The 17,779-nt window shown below is 37.0% G+C and overlaps 1 long non-coding RNA gene across 1 annotated transcript in view; it reads left to right on the forward strand.

Moving 5' to 3' along the window:
- Positions 1 to 17,779, forward strand: part of LOC145546796 (uncharacterized) — a 48,867-nt gene that overhangs the window by 27,169 nt on the left and 3,919 nt on the right. The window contains exon 3 of the long non-coding RNA XR_014083278.1: positions 1,010 to 1,069. This is a non-coding gene — a long non-coding RNA (uncharacterized LOC145546796). The remainder of the gene's footprint in view (positions 1 to 1,009; positions 1,070 to 17,779) is intronic.

The following is a 17,779-nucleotide window of genomic DNA, read 5'->3' on the forward strand; positions in this document are numbered from 1 at the left end:
CTGAGGCAAGTGGGGCTGGATAAGCTCTTATAGTTACCTCTGCACTGGACTTCCCTGGTGGCTCAGACAGTAAAGCATCTGCCTACAATGTGGGAGACCTGGGTTTGATCCCTGGATTGGGAAGATCTGCTGGAGAAGGAAATGGCAACCCACTCCAGTACTCTTGCCTGGATAATCCTATGGACAGAGGAGCCTGGTAGGCTACAGTCCATGGGGTCACAAAGAGTCGGACACGACTGAGTGACTTCACTTTCACTTTCTTTCACTTTGAATGAAAATTTTGAGAAAAGCCAAGTAGATCATAAAATGACAAAATATGTACCACTTTGATAGCTTGAAGTAGAGAAAGAATAAAGAGAAGTTACCAGGATGAAAACTAATTTGTTTATCTGTAATTCCAACCCCATCGATAGTCAGATATCTTTTATTTTTGTCTTCTTGAACTGCCACTAGATTTCCATCCAGCAAAAGTATTATGTACCTATTATAACTTTTTTGTTTCATTCATTCATCTGGGAAGAATTACTTTTGAATTACTTTTATTCTAGATTTTAAAGCAACCAAACAAAAAAACATTTTCTTTGATTATTATTTACTTCTAATTGTATTCTGTATTGAATAGAGATTTTATCTGTATTTTATGATAGAGAGAAGACCCCCTTGCTAGCTAGTTTGAATATAAGAGGATTTATTCCTGACTATGATATGGCTTACAGAATTTGGGGGAATGCTAAAGAAACTGATTTAAGGCTGAACTTTGAGATTTAGGTCCTATAGTCATATGGCTTCCAGGAAAGTGTCCTAAAGCTATACAGTAGAACTGGATAGTTCAGGAGTCTACTAGCTTGGAAATGGTGGGAATCTGTGGAGTCAGGAAGTTGACTAGTAAATTTGAAAGCTATTGCTGCAGTTTCTGACTTCAAAATATAGCATTATTACTATAATGTGTGACTAAAATAGATGCTTCCTGCTTAGTTCCTCTTCATAGATGTCTTTTTTCTGATTCCAGGTCAAGAGGATTCAATGATTGGTGGAATTTAAATCACACAGGGAAACTGCAGGAACTCTGGTAAGTGGTGGCCTGTACTTTCCGGCCTCTGCATACTTTAAAGTGAAAGGAATGTGTTTTTTGTGTGAGCCAATTCATGGTACCAGCCACATAATTTTCTTGGTTGTGGCCTCAGGGAGTTAACATAGTAATATATTTATATTAAATAAAATATCTAGAATAACCAGTACTTATGAATAAAACAGAATAAAGTTTGAAAATCCTTATTAGTATTAGGGAAGAATAGCATGTAAACTTTAATAACATAGATTTATAGTTCTCAGTTAGTGCTGTACATCCTCTACAGGGACATTTGGAAATGTGTGGAGACATTGTTGGTTGTCACAAAGACTGGGGAATGCTATGGGCAATAGATAGACAAGAACCAGAAGTAGTACACTGGACTTCAATAAAATTTGACACAGTGGAGAATTATCCTAACTTGAATACCAGTAGCCTCTCTCTTCAGAAACATTGGCATAAGTAATCTTCAAATTTCAGTAACCCATTTTTTGGCTGCGCAGGTTTTTGTTGCTGTGCATAGGCTTTCCCTAGTTGCGGCAAGCAGGGATTACTCTCTAGTATGGTGTGTGGGTTTCCCGTAGTGGCTTCTCTTGCTGTGGAGCAACAACTCTAGGCATACAGGCTTCAGTAGTTGTAGTCCATGGGCTCAGCAATTGCGGTTCCAGGGCTCTAGAGCACAGGCTGAATAGTTATGTCACTGGGGATTAGTTGCTCAAAGGCATGTGGGATCTTCCCCAACCAGGGGCAGATGGGTTTCTTAACCTACTTTAACCCACAAAGTCCCTGGTCCCTACTTTAACCAGGGACCTCAATAATCTACTTTATCATCAGAAAAATTTGCTGATTTGATTTTTTCTACTCTCCTATGGAAGAGAATAAGACATTCATACCTAGATGAGATGAATATTTCCTATGTATATAAATAGGTTAAAAAAGGATCATTAATAAAATAAATTAATATCTTATGAACAGAAGAAATCACTTGACTTTAGTAAAATGGTGGTCTTCAAAGGATAGTCATCTAACTAGCAGCACAGCATCACCTGGGCGCTTATTTTACAAATGAACATGTCTGGTTCCAGACCTACTGAATCAGAAACACTGGGATTGGGGCCCAGCAATCTGTACATTAACACGCCCTCTAGGTGGTTTTTGTATACTTAAAACTTTGACAACTGTTGGAATTAAAGCATCAAGGAGTGAATGCTATAAGAATTTGATGTATTTAGAGAATCAGTACCATCTGCTATGAGTATGTTTAAAGGAAAGAAATATTTTATATTAAATTGCCCTGCATTGGGGAAATCTTTAATTGCTCTAATAGCAATTCCTCCTAGGCATGGTATTCAAGAACATATGAAAGAGAATAGATGTGAGACATGATCCACACTAGGAAACTACACCAGAGAAACCTACGAATGTAGACGTGTATTAGTTTTCTATGGATGCTATAAAAAAATAACCACAAGCTTAAGGTCACAGCTTAATTATTTCACAACTTCTATAGATCAAAGGTCTCATATGGGTCTTCTTGGGCTAAAATCAAGAAGTTCACAAGAGTAGCATTTCTTACTGCACACTCTGCAGAGGAATCCACTTCTGGGTTCATTCATGTTGTTGGCCAAATTCAGTTCCTGAAGGTTGCTCCTAGAAGCCCCTATCTAGTTCATGCAAACAGCCACCTACATCAAATACTTCTTACACTTGAAGTCTCTGACGTTACCTGTTGCTGCTCCTATTCTGCCTTCCTAGTTTCACTGTATCTGTCTACTCCAGCCAGAGAATGTTGCTGCTTTTAAGGGATCAGGTGGCTAGACTGGGCCCACCTGGATAACCTAAATTACTCTCCTTATTTTAAGGTCCATAGCCTCAATGACAACTGCAAACTCCTCCTTTTCTATGTAACATCATATATTCACAGGTTCCAGGGATTAGAACAGGGGCAACTTTGGAGAATCATGATTCAGCCTGCCGGTAGGGGAATTAATTCATTCATGCCTCTAGCTACAGTATTAACTATGCCAGGCTCTGGAGTGTAAAAAGGAATGAATGCTATATTCTCTATTTCAATAATTTTACAGTCTAGACTGTGTCAAATCAGACGAGGGAATCAGAGAGCTATCTTATTTATGGGACAATTCACCTGAAATAGTGATTCCGAAATATACTATAATATACTATATATACTATAATAATTAACAATAACGAGAGTCTCAAGCAGCAGAATTTCAGTGGCAGGTATTTCCGTTTAGAAAGTCTATCCATTTGTCAAGGTCCCAGGTAGGGGACTTGGTAACACCTCACTCTCCAGACCTGGTGAGAAGCAGGAAACAGGAGTTCTCAATCATTAGCCCTAAACAGAGTTCCAGTCCCTCAAAGCTAGACAGGCATCATTAGTGAAATTAGTGAAAACTTAGAAATATAGACCAAGGTGGAAACATAGTGGTAGAACTCAACCTTATAATATACGCAAGAATTTTCCTTGGTGGTCCTGGGTATTGTGTCTGATTGGTACTAAAGAGAATTAAGGAAACAGTTCAGGAGAACAGTGGTCATTACTGGGTATGTTTACCAGCGACAGAAGCTTCTATGCAAACACCTGCCTCAGGGTTCTGAAGCAGAGAAGGACTGATCCTGGATATTCTGTCAGGAGGCCTTGAACTCAAAGAACTTCACCGTCCTTAACTACTTTCTACGTGCGTTTGGCAATTCTCTGTCAAACTGGAAACTTTTCTTTGTATTTTAGATAAAAGATGTAAAGATGGGTAAAACAATAGGCCAAGTGGTAATGGCAGCTGAGAACTTAAGGTGTGGGACATGAAAGATGTCTTTGGAAACAGATTCATGTCTCATGGGTCAATAGCCCTTTGCTGAATTCAGCTTTTGAAGATGATTGTGGGGTTGAATACTTTATATTAGCTTACCTTCCATCTTTCTTTCCTTCCTTTCTTCCCATTTTAGTATGGATTGTATTAGTATCTTTTACAATAATCCATTAGAAAATCATGAGAGTGGGAATCTTTAAATGTTTTCAGTTTTTAGTAACTAGACCAGGGGGTGATATTCGTATACGCCAAGCCCAGATATCTTACTTTCTCCTCTACTCAGCACATTTTGCTTCCTAAATAGAGCACATTTCTCCTCCAGAAATGGGGCATTTTGTATGAAAACAAAGAAAAGTTAAATGATTTCCAAAATTATATTTTTCAGTGAGAAAATAACAGCTAGAATATCACTATATAATTCCTAGTCTCCCAGTATTTCTCATTAAAGTGAAAAGCAAAGGAAAGAGATTAAAGATTTATCCTATGTATATAGGCAAATCTTTCCTACTGATGTAAAGTGAGAGAAAAAAGAGAGCCAAAGCAGGTCTTTTGGGAGAGCGTATGATTCAGGAAACACTTAGTACCCCGGAAGCTTCTGAGAATAAAGATAAAAGAGAGAAGTTGATATGGGAGAGCAAATAGTTGTGAGTGTGGGAAGGAATTGCCTTCCAGATTTTTGAGTCACATTTCTAAGTTGTGAGACTTTTTTTTTTAATTGAATAAGCTTGACTTTTAAACAGCCTTTGGCATGTATGTATGTTGGTTATTGCTATTTCAATTTTGTATTAGAAATCCCACCAGAGACGCAGTCTGTTGCTTTTAACAATCTAACCTGACTCAGGTAACAGAAAGTCAATCCTCAATAGGGCATTATTCAATCCTGGAGCTAAGGCTCTGGTGTCAGTGGACCTTTGGGGATCAGATCTCACTTCTCATTGTGTCCTGGTTGCCACACATTAAGAAAGATTAGTGATAGCTGGCAGTTTTGATGCTACATTCAATTGTATGTGTTCACATTACAGTTTTATTTCCAATTGGATTCTAAATCTTTATAATATTATTTGGGGGGCACAAGACCATGGATAATAAGGACAGAGGTTTGTGTTGGATTTTTGGCTCTCTCCAGAGGTGACCTTCCATAAATTAGTTACCTTTATTGATTCAGCATGAACTGCAATCTGTTGACTTGTGTCAAAGGTAACTGCAGGTGGTTTCCACGTGAGACATAAGATCCATATAATTTGTTGTTTTCCTGTGAATCTTATGTGAATTAACTTTTGCCTCATCAACCACAGAGAAGAGAAATTTCTTCAAAAACTTGTTATAAAACACTTATGTTAAAAGCATATATTGTTATGGAAATAGTAACTAATGACAATTAACTATTGGAATAGAGATTAATTGAGGGACTAAAGATAGCTCACTCCAGGCAAAATTGAGCAAGTTCTTTTAACTGTGCTAATATTATACAGAAAATATAACCAAAGATATGTTTTATTCAATAGCCTCACTGACATAATTCTCCTGAGTCTTCTGATTTGAAATTGCCTCTGCTAATTGCTTCAGTTTTTTCCAACAAATATATTACAGAGCCAAGAATGCCCATTGTTTGAACCACTGATGCTTGGGGCAGGTGGGACACAGCTACATGAGACATAAAAATCACAGCTGGAATGCTGCTCTTCTTTGTCTAATTCTAAATATTTTATCTTAAAATAAGTACTCAATTCTGGAAATGTGACCATACTAATTCTTTAGGGAAGCTGTCCAATATTCTTAATTTTTATACACTTTTAAATGAAAACTGAAAAGTTACATTACAGTCTTGCTATTACTAATAATTACTGTCTTCTACAATATAATTACAAGAATTCTATCTTTGTTTTAAACTTGCTGAATTTCATTTAGTTGATCTCCAGTCACATAAATTCTACCATTTTATGAACCAGAATATAATAATGTTGGAAAGTAAAGCTATAGATTACCATGTATTGTCTCCAATATAGCAAATCCATATGTGAACAGAATTTATTCTGAACCTGAGAAAAACAAAACATGGGTCAAACATAAGACAAGCACATTTAATAAAACTGCATAACTTTGCTACTTTTTGATTTATAAGAAAAGTTACATATTGAAACACTAAATTAAATGAGCACTAAATGAACACTAAATTTCATTAAATAATAATATGATTTATAACAATCTTGCCAAATACACTTGATCAGATGCCTATTCAGAATTCTAATATTTTCTTAGAAATTAAAGCAAAGAATCCAAAGATACAAGTTGATTTTATTTAGTTTTCAGACAAAAAAAATTATAATTAATGGGAAAGTTCTTTCTCTTGGCATTTGCCTGTTTTCCTCTTTATTACCAATTGATCTCTTTTCTTCCATGGACTGTTTTTCACTTTTCTATTTTCCCTACTTCTTTAACAAGAAAATACTCTTGGAAAGCATAATTAACATCTTCAACTGTATATGAAAGTCTTAACTTCCTGCTAGATAATAAAGTCATTCTAGTTCAAAATTCTATTAAAAAATATTATTATATTTATTTCCAGTCACTTTAAAGGCTAGGACAAAAAGGCCTTAAGATCTTGTTAAGGAGTGTTGCTGCTAGTAACCCATAGAGTAGATAATTAATTTAGAAACATTGTTTTAAAAATGTAAAAAAAAAAAAATTTAGTTATTTTAAAATACTAATGACTTCCCTTTACATGGTGCAGCTGATACAAGTTTGTGAATTTCCTATTTAGTAAATCTCAGTACCTTTTCTATCAGGCAGGAAACATATATATCTAGCATCACCTGCCATTGCATTGTTATTGATGAGAGGTATTAATTGCTTGCAAATAGAATCATCCTTCATTATAAAAGGCAAAGATACATTTCTCAAACCATCTCTTTCTCTAAATGACACCTGTCATTTTCTAAAACAATTTCCTTGGGCTATATCACTATTATGGGATGGATGTTTATGCCTTTCAAAATTTAATGTTGAAGCCACCTGTGATGGTTTTTGGAGATGAGGTCTTTGGGGAGGTAATTAGGGTTAAATCAGGTCATGATGCTGTGGCACCCATGATGGGATTAGTGCCCTTATGAGAAGAGACACTAGACGGCTTGTTCTCTCTCTCTCTCTCTCTCTCTCTGTCTCTCTATGCCACTTGAGAACACAAGGAGAAGACAGCAGTCTGCTAACCAGCGAGAGAGATCTTACAGAACTTGACCATGCTGACACCTTGATCTTGGACTTCCAGCCTTCAAAACTGTGGGAAATAAATGGTTTTTTGTTAATTAGACACACAGTCTAAGGTATTTTGGGCTGTTATAGCAGCTCAAAAGGACTAAGACACAGCTCAAGCTAACCCAATCATAGTATTCATTTTTTTATCCTATATAGATTTAATAAGAACATATTCAATCTCAGCAGCTTTCTTGACCATCTCTCCCCTGTGAAAGGCATATTTACAACCATAATTCAATGACTCAGTGCTTTTACTCTTCTATATATTTACTTAGCATTAATGTTTTAGCAGGAGACAGTGGTACCTTGCAAACACTGCAAACATTTTAATACTATAACACCCAACAAGATGCAGACTTGCATATGTATTTTTCAAGGTGGAAAAGGCTAAGTTTCTAGAGATTTGTGATAAATTCTAGAGCTGAAAAATTGTTTCTTATTTCTAGGCAATAAAAGATTTTATGTAAAACTACATTTTTAAAAACTGTGCCTGTATCCTTTTCACTGGTATTATAAAACTGTTCATTACATTGCAAGCAAATTGACTATAGTATTCATTACAAAGTGAAATAATAAATAGAAACAATGAAAAGAACGTTTCCTCATAAGGATAATTTATTTGCATCTAGAAAATTTATTATACTTTCATGGATTGCTATTCTTGACTTGAGCAGCATTTACCTCCCCATAGCTGAGACAAGCTTACAATTTTTTAATCAGAGAAAACTAGCAATTTTACAATTTCAACTAGATTATAATATATAGTCTTGTTGTTTTTTGCCACAAAGCCCTGACTGCTAAACTATTATATCTGTCATTAGCATGATCAAGTAGTAAGGCAAAAACTTAAGAATGTTCTTCCTTATGTGCAACTCTATATGCATCTTTTAGAACATTCCAATAAATCTCATGCTATTATCCATGAGAAATTTAACTAGGCTAATTGACTACATGGAATAAATTAGTGTGAACCTCATTTATTTAATATAGTCATAAAAAATTGAAAATGTCTGTTTTGATTATCTGACATAGAAAGACACAAAAGTTCTACTAGAGAATTTTTAATGCAGCATATAACCAGTTGATATTTTAATTAATATTTAGTCTGTATATTATATATATGCACTTATGTATATATGTACATTTAAAAAAAGTTGGCTAATAACAAATGCTATGAAAAATAAATATCAGCTTATTAATTAAAATCCAATTTAAATAATTTAATTCTAAATTATATGTATATTTGATCTATTGATTTTTATGAAGCCTATGTCTAATATAACAGTTTCTCCATAATCTAATCATAGTTATTATTGTCTTTAATAATGCCATGATATAATAAATATAGAAATAAAATTATCATTATTATTTAGTCCTTAATTAGTAGCAAAATTACAGTAAAATTTTACTAATTTGCACTAGTGAAAGAGGAATAACAGTAAACAGATGGAATTTTGAATCACAAAAAATATTATAAAGAATTATGGTTTTATTGTGCTCACATAGATATAAAAAGTAGGTTAACAAAATGATATCTAATGTCCAGAGAAGCACTAACTTAACAGATAAAAGGGAATGATTGATACACTTTCTCATTTATCATGACTTATTAATTATTAATAACATCTTTAGATTTTGTTCTGTTAAACAGTTTGGATGTGCTCCTTGCAAACACTATTGCCAAGGCTTAACATTTTTTTTAAGCTAGCTGTATTTCCAGGGGTTAGAAATAAGCTCTGGAAGAATAAAAATAGATTCTTTACATTCCATTGTCAAAATCAGCCCCTTCTGACAGCATAGAAGAGAACATATTATTCCAACTTCCTAGGAATAAAAGAAACTTTCTGGTAACTGGAATCAGGAGTGTACAAGACATACATTTGATACAAGTAAAAGCTATAATTCAGGTAATATTTGCAGTTTCTATTCAAGTTCTAGGAAAGTTATTGTGGCTAATTCACATATTGCCTCGAATATACAAATGACATCTGACTTACCTATGAAAAATAATTTTTCATCTTTCTTTAGAAATTTGAGATTGACACATGGAGGCCTGTTAGCACTGCCTACTACACATTTTCTCCCTAAGACCTGAGTGAGAGATGAATTCACTCAATTACTATTTTGAGAATAATTAAATATAAACTTGCTGAGTGTCGAGAACTGAGCCAGTTGCTGAGAATACAATTCAAAAAAGACAGTCTTCATCCTCATTGTCCATAGAGTTAAGTGGAAGAGCTGGATACTAAACAATTTGTAACATAAATAAATAATTACAATTGTTATAATGCTATAAAGGAAAAAATAAAGAATCTTAAAATTGAAATGGATCAGCTGGGTCCCAAACAGAGGGATCTGCAAGGCTTTGGCCATATTTTTTATCCAGCAATGACCAATATAGTGAAATCTTAAACCTAAAGGACATTATTAAACTAATCATTACGGAGTACACTTGTTCTAGAAAATACATAATTTCTTAGACTTTACACATGGCTTAAATAAAATAAATCTTAGCATCATGTCTCTTTGTTTTTTCAGACAATATTCACAAAGCAACATTTTGATTACCAACTTAGAATTCCTAGTATGTTTGCACTGGGAAGGAAAAGCACTGAAACACACACAAATATTTAAGTCACTGGAAAAAATTTTCCTCATTAGAATGTAATATATAAGTGCAGGAAATTTTTTTCCTCCAACTTTATTGACATATAATGGACATATATCCAAACTCAGTCAGAGAGACTGAGTCAGACCTGCCTTTGAGTGTTTGTGTCTCCTGTGGACAGCAGTAGCTGGCCACAGGGGGAGGGGTCAGGGTGCAATAGACCTGGAGTTGGCATAAGCCCTCTTGGAGGAGGTCACCATTAACCCCACCATAGAGCCCCCAGAACTTACACAGGACTGGGGAAACAGACCCTTGGAGGGCACAAACAAAACCTTGTGGGCACCAGGACCCAGGAGAAAATGGAGCAGTGACCCAAGAGACTGACCCAGAATTGCCTGTGAGTGTCCAGGAATCTCCGGTGGAGGCATGGATCAGCAGTGGCCTGCTGCAGGGTTAGGAGCACTGAGTGCTGCAGTGCATAAACAGGATATTTTGAAGGAGGTTACCATTATCTTCATTATCTCCACCATAGTTTGGTTTCTGGTCAAACAACAGGGTGGGAACACAGCCCCATCCATCAACAGAAAACAGGATTAAAGATTTACTGAGCATGGCCTGACCGACAGAACAAGACCCAATTTCACCCACAGTCAGTTTCTACCATCAGGAAGCTTCCATAAGCTTTTTATTCTTATCTTAGAGGGCAGACAGAATGAAAACCACAATCACAGAAAACTAATCAAACTGATCACATGAAACACAGCATTGACTAACTTGAAGAAACTATGAGCCATTCCCTGTAGGCCCTGCTAAGACAGACAGGTCATGGTGGAGAGTTCTGACAAAATATGGTCCACTGAAGAAGGGAATGGCAGCCCACTTCAGTATTCTTGCCTTGAAAACCCCATCAGTTCAGTTCAGTGACTCAGTCGTGTCCAACTCTTTGCAACCCCATGGACTGCAGCACGCCAAGCCTCCCTGTCCATCACCAAATCTGGGAGTTTACTCAAACTCATGTCCATTGAGTCAGTAATGCCATCCAACCATCTCATCCTCTGTCTTCCCCTTCTCCTCCTACCTTCAATCTTTCCCAGAACAAGGGTCTTTTTTTTTTTTTAATGAGACAGCTCTTTGAATCTGATGGTGGAGGTATTGGAGTTTCAACATCAGTTCCTCCAATGAATATTCAGGACTGATCTCCTTTAGGATGGACTGGTTGGATCTCCTTGCAGTCCAAGGGACTCTCAAGAGTCTTCTCCAACACCACAGTTCAAAAGCATCAATTCTTCAGCACTCAGCTTTCTTTACAGTCCAACTCTCACATCCATACATGACTACTGGAAAAACCATAGCCTTGACTAGACGGAACTTTGTTGGCAAAGTAATGTCTCTGCTTTTTAATATGCTGTCTAGGTTGGTCATAACTTTTCTTCCAAGGAGTAAGCATCTTTTCATTTCATGGCTGCAGTCCCATCAGCAGTGATTTTGGAGCCCAGAAAAATAAAATCTGAAACTGTTTCCACTGTTACTCCATCTATTTGCCATGTAGTGATGGGACCGGATGCCATGATCTTCGTTTTCTGAATGTTGATCTTTAAGCCCACTTTTTTACTCTCTTCTTTCACTTTCATCAAGGCTCTTTAGGTCTTCTTCACTTTCTGCCATAAGGGTGATGTCATCTGCATATCTGAGGTTACTGATATTTCTCCCAGCAATCTTGATTCCAGCTTGTGCTTCCTCCAGCCCAGTGTTCCTCATGATGTACTCTGCATATAAGTTAAATAAGCAGGGTGCCAATATACAGCCTTGACGTACTCTTTTTCCTATTTGGAACCAGTCTTTTGTTCCATGTCCAGTTCTGACTGTTGTTTCCTGACCTGCATACAGATTTCTCAAGAGGCAGGTCAGGTGGTCTGGTATTCCCATCTCTTTCAGAATTTTCCACAGTTCATTGTGATCCACACAGTCAAAGGCTTCGGCATAGTCAATAAAGCAGAAATAGATGTTTTTCTGGAACTCTCTTGCTTTTTTGATGATCCAGCAGATGTTGACATTTTGATATCTGATTCCTCTGCCTTTTCTAAAACCAGCTTGAACATCTGGAAGTTCAGAGTTCACGTATTTTTGCAACCTGGCTTGGAGAATTTTGAACATTACTTTATTAGCGTGTGAGATGAGTGCAATTGTGCAGTAGTTTGAGCATTCTTTGGCATTGCCTTTCTTTGGGATTGTAGTGAACACCAACCTTTTCCAGTCCTGTGGCCACTGCTGAGTTTTCCAAATTTGCTGGCATTTTGAGTGCAGCATTGTCACAGCATCGTCTTTCAGGACTTGAAATGGCTCAACTGGAATTCCATCACCTTCACTGTCTTTGTGTTGTAGTGATGCTTCCTAAGCCCCACTTGACTTCACATTCCAGGATGTCTGGCTCTAGGTGAGTGATCACACCATTGTGATTATCGGCGTCATGAAGATCTTTTTTGTATAGTTCTTCAGTGTATTCTTGCCACCTCTTCTTAATATCTTCTGCTTCTGTTAGGTCCATACAATTTCTGTCCTTTATTGTGCCCATCTTTGCATGAAATGTTCCTATGGTATCTCTAATTTTCTTTAAAGATCTCTAGTCTCTCCTATTCTATTGTTTTCCTCTATTTATTTGCACTGATCATGAGGAAGGCTTTCTTATCTCTCCTTGCTGTCCTTTGGAACCCTGCATCCAAATGGGTATATCTTCCCTTACCTCCTTTGCTGTTTGCTCCTCTTCTTTTCTCAGCTATTTGGAAGGCCTTATCAGACAGCCATTTTGTTGTTTTGAATTTCTTGTTTTTGGGGATGGTCTTGCTCCCTGTCTCCTGTACACTGTCACGAACCTCTGTCCATAGCTCATCACGCAATCTGTCTATAACATCTAGTCCCTTAAATCTATTTCTCACTTCCACTGTATAATACTTAGGGATTTGATTTAGGTCATACCTGAATGGTCTAATGGTTTTCTCCACTTTCTTCAATTTAAGTCTGAATGTGGCAATAAGGAGTTCATGATCTGCTCTACAGTCAGCTCCTGGTCTTGTTTTTGCTGACTGTATAGAGCTTCTCCATCTTTGGCTGTAAACAATATAATCAATCTGATTTCGGTGTTGACCATCTGGTGGTGTTCATGTGTAGAGTCTTCTCTTGTGTTGTTGGAAGAGGTTATTTGCTATGACCGGTTCATTCTCTTGGCAGAACTCTATTGGCCTTTGCCCTGCTTCATTCTGTAATCCAAGGCCAAATTTGCCTGTTACTCCAGGTGTTTCCTGAATTCCTACTTTTGCATTCCAGTCCCCTACTGTTCATGAAAACCCCGTGAACAGTATGAAAAGGCAAAAAGATAGGACACTGAAAGATGAACTCCCCAGATCTGTAGGTACCCAATATGCTGCTGGAGAAGAGTGCAGAAATAACTCCAGAAAAAATGAAGAGATGGAACGAAAGTGAAAACAGCGCCCAGTTGTTGATGTGACTGGTGATGGAAGTAAAGTCCGATGCTGTAAAGAACAATATTGCACAGGAACCTGAAATGTTAGGTCCACGAATCAAGGTAACTTGGAAATGGTCAAACAGGAGATGGCAAGAGTGAACATCGACATTTTAGGAATCAGTGAACTAAAATGGACTGGAATGGGTGAATTTAACTCAGATGAGCATTTTATCTACTTCTGTGGACAAGAATCCCTTAGAAGAAATGGAGTAGCTCTCACAGCCAACAAAAGAGTCTGAAATGCATTTCTTAGGGAAATTTCAAAAACGACGAAATGATCTCTGTTTGTTTCCAAGGAACCATTCAATATCACAGTAATCCAAGTCTATGCCCCAACCAGAAATGCTGAAGAAGCTGAAGTTCAATGGTTCTATGAACAATTACAAGACCTTCTAGAACTAACAACCAAAAAAGATGTCCTTTTCACTATAGGAGAGTGGAATACAAAGGTAGGAACTCAAGATATACCTGGAGTAACAGGCAAATTGGCTTGGTATACAAAATGAAGCAGGGCAAAAGCTAACTGAGTTTTGCCAAGAGAATGCATTGGTCATTGCAAACACCTTCTTCCAACAACACAAGAGAAGATTCTACACATAGACATCATCACATGGTTAATACTGAAATCAGATTGATTATATTCTTTGCAGCCAAAGATGGAGAAGCTCTATACAGTCAGCAAAAAGTACAGGAGCTGACTGTGGCTCAGATCATGAATTCAGACTACAGTTGAAGAAATAGAAAACCACTAGACTATTCAGGTATGAACTAAATCAAATCCCTTTTGATTATACAATGGAAGTGACAAATAGATTCAAGGGATTAGATCTGACAGACAGAGTCCCTAAAGAACTAGGGACAGAGGTTCATGACACTGTAAAGGAGGCAGTGGTCAAGGCCTTCCCCAAGAAAAAGAAATGCAAAAAGGCAAAAGGTTGTCTGAGAAGGCATTACAAATAGCTGAGGAAAGAAGAGAAGCGAAAGGCAAAGGAGAAAAGGAAAGATATACCCATTTGAATGCAGAGTTCTAAAGAATAGCAAGGAGAGATAAGAAAGCCTTCCTCAGTGATCAGTGCAAAGAAACAGAGGAAAACAATAGAATGGGAAAGACTAGAGATCTCTTCAAGAAAATTAGAGATATCAAGGGAACATTTCATGCAAAAATGGGCTCAATGAAGGACAGAAATCGTATGGACCTAACAGAAGCAGAAGATATTAAGAAGAGGTGGCAAGAATACACTGAAGAACTATACAAAAAAAGATATTCATGACCCAGATAACCACAATGTGTGATTACCCACCTAGAGCCAGACATCCTGGAATGGGAAGTCAAGTGGGCCTTAAGAAAAATCAGTAAAAACAAAGCTAGTGGAGGTGATGGAATTCCAGCTGAGCTATTTCTAGTCCTAAAAACTGATGTTGTGAAAGTGCTGCACTCAATATGCCAGCAAATGGGAAAACTCAGTAGTGGCCGCAGGACTGGAAAAGGTCAGTTTTCACTCCAATCCTAAAGAAAGGCAATGCCAAAGAATGCTCAAACTACCACACAATTGCGCTCATCTCACATGCTAGCAAAGTAATGCTCAAAATTCTCCAAGCCAGGTTTCAACAGTATGTGAACTGTAAGCTTCCACGTGTTCAAGCTGGATTTAGAAAAGGCAGAGGAACCAGAGATCAATTTGCCAACATCAACTGGATCATTGAAAAAGCAAGAGAGTTCCAGAAAAACATCTACATCTGCTTTATTGCCTATGCCAAATGCTTTGACTGTGTGGATCACAACAAACTGGAAAATTCTGAAAGAGATGGGAATACCAGACCACCTGACCTGCCTCCTGAAAAATCTGTATGCAGTTCAAGAAGCAACAGTTATAACTGGACATGGAACAACAGACTGGTTCCAAACAGGGAAAGGAGTATGTCAAGGCTGTATATTGTCACCCTGCTCATTTAACTTATATGCAGAGTACATCATGCGAAATGCTGGGATGGATGAAACACAAGCTTGAATCAAGATTCCCAGGATAACCTCAGATACGCAGATGACACCACCCTTATAGCAAAAAGCGAAGAAGAACTAAAGAGCCTCTTGATGAAAGTAAAAGAGGAGAGTGAAAAAGTTGGCTTAAAACTCAACATTCAGAAAACAAAGATCATGGCATCCGGTCCCATCATTTCATGGTAAATTGATGGGGAAACAATGAAAACAGAGACAACTTTATTTTGGGGGACTCCATAATCACTGCAGACAGTGACTGCAGCGATGAAATTAAAAGACGCTTGCTCCTTGGAAGAAAAGCTATGACTAACCTAGACAACATATTGAAAAGCAGAGACATTACTTTGCCAACAAAGTTCTGTCTAGTCAAAACTATGGTTTTTCCAGTAGTCATGTATGGATGTGATAGTTGGACCATAAAGAAGGTTGAGTGCCAAAGAATTTATGCTTTTGAACTGTGGTGTTGGAGAAGATTCTTGAGAGTCCCTTGGACAGCAAGGAGATCCAACCAGTCCATCTTAAAGGAAATCAGTCCTGAACATTCATTGGAAGGACGGATGCTGAAGCTGAAACTCCAATACTTTGGCCACTTGATGCGAAGAGCTGACTCCTTTGAAAAGACCCTGATGCTGGGGAAGATTGAGGGCAAGAGGAGATGGGGACAACAGAGGATGAGATGGTTGGATGGCATCACCGACTCAATGGACATGAGTTTGAGCAAGCTCTGGGAGTTGGTGATGGATAGGGAAGCCTGGTGTGCTGCAGTCTATGGGGTTACAAAGAGTCGGACATGACTGAGTGACTGAGCTGAACTGATGGATATAAAGCATATACGTATAAGTTTAAGGTATGCACTGTGATGATTTCATACATATGTATATTTCAGAATTATTATTTTAATACAGTTAAACCTCCTCTATCACCTCATATAATTATAATTTTTATAGTGATAACATTTTAGATATACTCTTTTAACAACTTTCAAGTATGTAGTACAATATTGCTAACTAAAGTCCCCAAAGTATACATTAAGTCCCTAGAATTTTTTATCTTAGAATTAGAAGTTTGTAACTTTTGACCAACATCTCCCCATCCACACACCTCCCCTCTCTGGTTCTTCTTTCTATGAGTCTGGATTTTTTTAGATTTTACATATCTGTGAGATCATAGAATTTTTTTCTTTGTCTCTCTGACTTTTTTCACTTAGTACAATGCCCTCAAGGTCCTTTCAATTTGTCATAACAGGCAGAGTTTCCTTCATGTTTATGACTGAATAATATTCCATTGGATGTATACCCCACATTTTTATCAAACTTCTGTTGAATGTCATTAAATTTCCTTCTATATCTTGGCTATAGTGAACGTGGGGGTTCACATACCTCTTCAAGGTAGTAATTTTATTTACTTTATATACCCAGAAGTAGGATTGCTGGATTCTATCATAATTTTATTTTTACTTTCTTGAGGAAACCTCATACTGTTTTCTAAAACAGTCTACCTCTGCTAGTCCCTGGTTAGCCTAGACCAGGGCTGGACTGTATGGTGAAGTTGGGTGCCCATTTCACTCTCCTTCTCCTCTCTGGAGAATGTCTGCTTCTGCACTGGGCTGCCTGGGCTTGGAGGAGGGTGGTGGGCTAAACTACATTTCCCACCTTCATCAGTACATCTTTTCTTATTTCTATGCTTCACTCAGGTGGTATAATCCCTTACCTGTATTCATAGCTCTTGGTAAGATATTTTCATGCACAAAAAATTGTTCAAATTGGTGTTTTCTTTTTTATTTTTAATATGAAGTTTGGATATGGTGGTGGTTAATGCCTTTTCCCTGTATCTATTATTGTTCCTTTTTTTTTTTTTTTGTCGTTTGGAGAAAACTACACTGAGTAATGATACTACTAGCCTTTCTCTATCTTCACATTAACTCTTCCCCCAGGAGAGGTAGTGAGTTAATTTGATAGGAGTTTGGAATGAGAAACAACATGTTTTTTAATCCCCTTTGACTATCACTTTTTTTTCTTTCCCAAGGAAGCATCCTTTGACTTTACCTCTGCCTACCTCATTAGTCATAAAAGCTAATCACTTCTATGTTGTGATAATTTAAATTTAACTTCTCAAGAAGATAGACATGAACTTTGTCATTAGGTGTCTTCTGATATAATTGAGTATGCTTATATTAATTTTTAAATTATTCACCATAAAGCAAACAAAAGTACTTTAAATAAAACATCAGATTGGCATGAGCTCCTAGGGGTCTATAAACCTGAAAGAGTAATGCAGTACTCAATACTAATAATAATAAAATAAATAATTTATTGTAATAATGAGAGCTCTTCTCTTTACAAACTTTTTGGCATTATGCTAAACTTAGACATTTAAAAAATTTGAAATGTGTATATAAATAATTAAACATAGATGTATCTTGATTAAAAGCAATCCTATTAATTTTTAAACACTTTGATTTATGTGAGAGGGTTCTGCATATGTTTTCATCTAGGAGTTTTAT

This window comes from Giraffa tippelskirchi, chromosome 1 (genome assembly GCF_054371585.1).
Source record: "Giraffa tippelskirchi isolate mGirTip1 chromosome 1, T2T-mGirTip1v1.2.pri, whole genome shotgun sequence".
Lineage (NCBI taxonomy): Eukaryota > Metazoa > Chordata > Mammalia > Artiodactyla > Giraffidae > Giraffa > Giraffa tippelskirchi.